Source organism: Chrysemys picta, unplaced genomic scaffold, assembly GCF_011386835.1.
Source record: "Chrysemys picta bellii isolate R12L10 unplaced genomic scaffold, ASM1138683v2 scaf100, whole genome shotgun sequence".
Lineage (NCBI taxonomy): Eukaryota > Metazoa > Chordata > Testudines > Emydidae > Chrysemys > Chrysemys picta.
The window spans coordinates 15001-20000 of record NW_027052807.1 but is presented as its reverse complement, the minus strand read 5'-3'; the positions used below and the strand labels follow the sequence as shown (position 1 = coordinate 20000).

Genomic DNA, 5000 nt, shown 5'->3' with positions numbered 1-5000 from the left:
CAGGCAACCCGCTAGAGAAGAAGTCAGCGACCCAGACAGGGAGGGCAGCAGGGGTTACTGGTGCTCCAGCGAGAGGGCGGTACGGGGGTCCCACCGACGCCGAGGGCCAGCCCACCTCCCGCGGCCCGCGCCGCGTGGTGTGGTCCTGTCGGGGGGGGACCGCAGCGCGCCCCTGCTCGCTCTCGCGACCGTGTTTGGCCCTGCTGAGCCTCGCGGCTCCCTGGGTTTTTCGGACCCCTGGGTGGTCTGCCGGAACCGCTCGACCTCGCACGGCGGAGATCTCGGCCAGACGGCCCCACGCACGGAGGGCCGGGCAGGTGCCCGGGCCGCCCCGAGGAGGGAAGTCCCCATCGGTCCCTGGATCCGTGCACGCGAAAAGGAAGAGGGTCCCCATCCGCCTGAACACCGGACGGCCCCGCGGTTGGGGTGCCGGCCCGCGAAGGGCCCTTCCCGTCGCGAACGTCAGCGCCACATCGATCGGCGGGCGCGAGAGGAGCGGGCCCCCCCTCCCTCCGGGGGGCGCCGACACTCGGAGCTCGGCTCCCGGCCGCTGCGGGGCCCGTGAGCTAAGAGCCGGGAAAAGCGGGCCGTCTCGGCGGAGGGCCGGGTGCTGGCCTCCGCCCTCAAACGGGCCCGCTCCCCCCCTCCCACGCCGGGCAGGGTCGGGTACAATACTCGGATTGATCCCCTAGGCTGAGCTCCGGTTCTCACAGGCTCTGAAAAACCTGTCCTCAGAAATCTCCTCACACAATCCTCGAAAGGCAGGTCGAAAAAGCCAAAGCCCCGCCTTCGGCGGTACGAAACTGGAACCGGGCGCCACCTCGTGGTTCCCTCGGTCGGCCGAGACGGCGTGGGGCGACCCCTTCCGGACATCCGCGAGACGACCGGCCGTCAGGTCAACCCATTCGCTCCAAAGGGGTTGACCTGGTGGCCGAGAGGGGACTTTGAAAATTTTTCGGACTTGGAAAACTTTTTTTTTTTTTTTTTTCCCCCAGCCCGCTTCCTCCGGGTTGACCCGGTGGCCGAGCGTCTCGCCGTCCCCGGACGCGGCGAGGGACTGCCTCCCGGCCGTCAGGATCGGGCCCACGGAAGTCTGATTTTAAAAAAAATTGGCCGACGCCACCGCGGAGGGCTACCCGAGCACCCCGGGCCCCGGAGCCGGAAAAGGGAAAAAAAGGATCGGGCCCACTAGAGACATGGACCCGGCCGCCAAGCAGGCCGCCCTGGGCTGACCCTCCCCGGCCGCAGCGAGGGACTGCCTCCCGGCCGACAGGATCGGGCCCCTGGAAGTCTGGGGGTGGGGGGGGGAAATCGCCCCACGCCTCCGAGGAGGGCTGCCCGGGCGGGCCTGGCCCCGGAGCTCGAAAAAAAAAAAAAGGATCGGGCCCACTAGAGACATGGACCAGGCCGCCCTGGGCTCACCCTCCCCGGCCGCAGCGAGGGACTGCCTCCCGGCCGACTGGATCGGGCCCCTGGAAGTCTGGAAAAAAGACTGGAACCTGACGCCTCCGAGGAGGGGGCGCCCAGGGAAGGAGGGAGATCCGGGTTGACCTGGTGACCGGACGGGAAAGAGGCCACCGGGCGTCCCCCCCCTTAAAACCTAGGGGTTGACCTGGTGGCCGGAAAGCGAACCGGCCAGCAGGTGAACCCTTTCGATTCCACGGGTTGACCTGGTGCCCGGGAAGCGAACCGGCCAGCAGGTGAACCCGTTCGATTCCACGGGTTGACCTGGTGCCCGGGAGGGGACTCTGAAAATTTTTCAGCCCTTTCGACTCGGGGTTGACCTGGTGGCCGAGAGGGGACTCGCACGGCAGGCAAGCCGCCCTGGGCTGACCCTCCCCGGCCGCAGCGAGGGACTGCCACCCGGCCGACTGGATCGGGCCCCTGGAAGTCTGGAAAAAAGAATGGAACCTGACGCCTCCGAGGAGGGGGCGCCCAGGGAAGGAGGGAGATCCGGGTTGACCTGGTGACCGGACGGGAAAGAGGCCACCGGGCGTCCCCCCCCCTTAAAACCTAGGGGTTGACCTGGTGGCCGGAAAGCGAACCGGCCAGCAGGTGAACCCTTTCGATTCCACGGGTTGACCTGGTGGCCGGAAAGCGAACCGGCCAGCAGGTGAACCCGTTCGATTCCACGGGTTGACCTGGTGACCGGGAGGGGACTCTGAAAATTTTTCAGCCCTTTCGACTCGGGGTTGACCTGGTGGCCGAGAGGGGACTCGCACGGCAGGCAAGCCGCCCTGGGCTGACCCTCCCCGGCCGCAGCGAGGGACTGCCTCCCGGCCGACAGGATCGGGCCCCTGGAAGTCTGGGGGTGGGGGGGGGAAATCGCCCCACGCCTCCGAGGAGGGCTGCCCGGGCGGGCCTGGCCCCGGAGCTCGAAAAAAAAAAAAAGGATCGGGCCCACTAGAGACATGGACCAGGCCGCCCTGGGCTCACCCTCCCCGGCCGCAGCGAGGGACTGCCTCCCGGCCGACTGGATCGGGCCCCTGGAAGTCTGGGGGGGGGGGAAATGGAACCTGACGCCTCCGAGGAGGGGACGCCCAGGGAAGGAGGGAGATCCGGGTTGACCTGGTGACCGGACGGGAAAGAGGCCACCGGGCTTGCCCCCGTTAAAACCCCTAGGGGTTGACCTGGTGGCCGGAAAGCAAACCGGCCAGCAGGTGAACCCTTTCGATTCCACGGGTTGACCTGGTGCCCGGGAAGCGAACCGGCCAGCAGGTGAACCCGTCCGATTCCACGGGTTGACCTGGTGCCCGGGAGGGGACTCTGAAAATTTTTCAGCCCTTTCGACTCGGGGTTGACCTGGTGGCCGAGAGGGGCCTCGCACGGCAGGCAAGCCGCCCTGGGCTCACCCTCCCCGGCCGCAGCGAGGGACTGCCCCTCCCCACCCCCCGGCTGACAGGATCGGGCGCACTGGAAGTCTGGGACAGTATTTTCCCCGACGCCGGGGAGGGCGGGCGGAGGGGCTCTGGCGGCCAGCCCGGGCCCCGGAGCTCGAAAAGGAAAAAAGGACCGGGCCCGCGAGAGACGGGGGCCCTGCCGCAGGGGGGGGGGCAGTCCGACCGGGGCTCACCGTGCGGCAGGCCCGGGCGTCGGCAGGGGAAAGCGGGCGAGGAGGCGCGGGGCCGGGTGCCTACGGCCATACCGGACCGAACGCCCCCGATCCCGTCCGATCTCGGAAGGTAAACCGTCCCGGGCCTGGCTAGTACTTGGATGGGTGACCGCCTGGGAATCCCAGGTGCCGTAGGCAGCTTTTCCCGGTCCGAGTCAGCTCTCTCTCCTTTTCTGGGGGGGAAGGAGAGGGGGGGACGGGCCGGAAAGCCCCTCGTCGCTCCTGCCGAGTCGGAGGTCGCGGCCGCAGGTCACGGGTCTGGGCGCCTGGGGTCCGGCTCCCCACCCACCCGGCTTCCTCCGCGGAGGACCCCCCCCGGGGCCACCGAAGCCGCTGGGGGAGACCCCGGGCATGGGGCGGACTGGCCCGGACCCTCCCGGCCGCCGGCCCGCAGGTCCGCCCCGAATCCCCCCCCGCGGCCACCCAGGCCAGGCCTGGCCAGGCGGGACGGACGGCGGGTGTCCAGCGCCCAGCGGCTTCCTCCAGCGGGGACCCACGGACCCCAAAGCCGCAGGGGGAGGCCCCGGGCCCGGGACGGACTCGCTCGGACCCCCTGCGCCCGGCCGCCGGCCCGCGGGACCGCCCCGAATCCCCCCGCGGCCACCCAGGCCAGGCCTGGCCAGGCGGGACGGACGGCGGGTGTCCAGCGCCCAGCGGCTTCCTCCAGCGGGGACCCACGGACCCCAAAGCCGCAGGGGGAGGCCCCGGGCCCGGGACCGACTCGCTCGGCCCCCCCGCCTCCCCTGCGCCCGGCCCCCGGCCCGCGGGACCGCCCCGAATCCCCCCGCGGCCACCCAGGCCAGGCCTGGCCTGGCGGGACGGACGGCGGGTGTCCAGCTCCCAGTGGCTTCCTCCAGCGGGGACCCACGGACCCCAAAGCCGCAGGGGGAGGCCCCGGGCCCGGGACGGACTCGCTCGGCCCCCCCGCCTCCCCTGCGCCCGGCCCCCGGCCCGCGGGACCGCCCCGAATCCCCCCGCGGCCATCCAGGCCAGGCCTGGCCTGGCGGGCCGGTGTGCGGCTCCCCCGGGCTTCCTCCCCCGACGACCCGCGCCCCCCTGAGCCGCAGGCGGAGACCCCGGCCCCGGGGCGGACCGGCCCGGGCTCGCTCGAGCCCCCTGCGCCCGGCCCGCAGGACCGCCCCCCCGAATCCCCCGGGAGAGGCCCGGCCTGCACGCCACTGACGACCCGCGGCCCCCAAAGTCGCAGGAGGCGCCCCCCCCCCCCCCCGGTTAGCCCCGTCTCGCTCCGCGCCCCCCGCCCCTCGCTGCCGGGACCGGGCGCCGCCCCAGAGTCAGCCGCAGCCGGCCGGCCTGAGAGCTGCCCTCCTGTGGACGACGGTGAGTTTACCTTGATACTAACCGGCCGTCAGCCAGGTCAACCCCATTGCTAGACTGGGGTGGACCTGGTGGCCGAGTGGGGACTTGGAACATTTGACAGCTGCTTCCCGGGGCTTGACCGGTTGTCCTGAACGCCCCCCACCCCCAGCCCCAGCCCCCGGCTCCTGCTCCCCTCTCCCCAGCCTCGGTGCTCCGCTCCCTGCCTCGGAGGCTGCCTCTCTGCGGCGCCTGCATCGCCTCCGAGGACGCGCACCCTCCGGAGGCTGGACGTAAACCCACCACTGCCGCTGACCCGGCTCTCCGAGGGACGACTGTGAGGCCTCCCCCCCCCCCCCACCCCCGGACCGCCCTGGGGACGACTGCTAAGCCTCCCCCACCGGACCGCCCGGGGCAAGACTGCTAAGCCTCCCTCCCACACACACACACACACTCTCGGGGGAGGACTATTAAGCTTTCCCCCTGGAGCGCCCGGGGCGGATGACTGTTAAGCCTGCCCCCGGAGTCCTCGGGGGACGACTATTAAGCCTGGCCCCCGGAGTACCCGGGGGAC

General features: G+C 71.4%; 1 non-coding gene across 1 annotated transcript; it reads left to right on the top strand.

Annotated features, from left to right (window-relative positions):
• Window positions 1-3131: 3131 nt before the first annotated feature.
• On the top strand, window positions 3132-3250 carry LOC135978002 (5S ribosomal RNA). Its single transcript, XR_010595432.1, has one exon. It is a non-coding gene; the product is annotated as a 5S ribosomal RNA (ribosomal RNA).
• Window positions 3251-5000: the final 1750 nt, after the last annotated feature.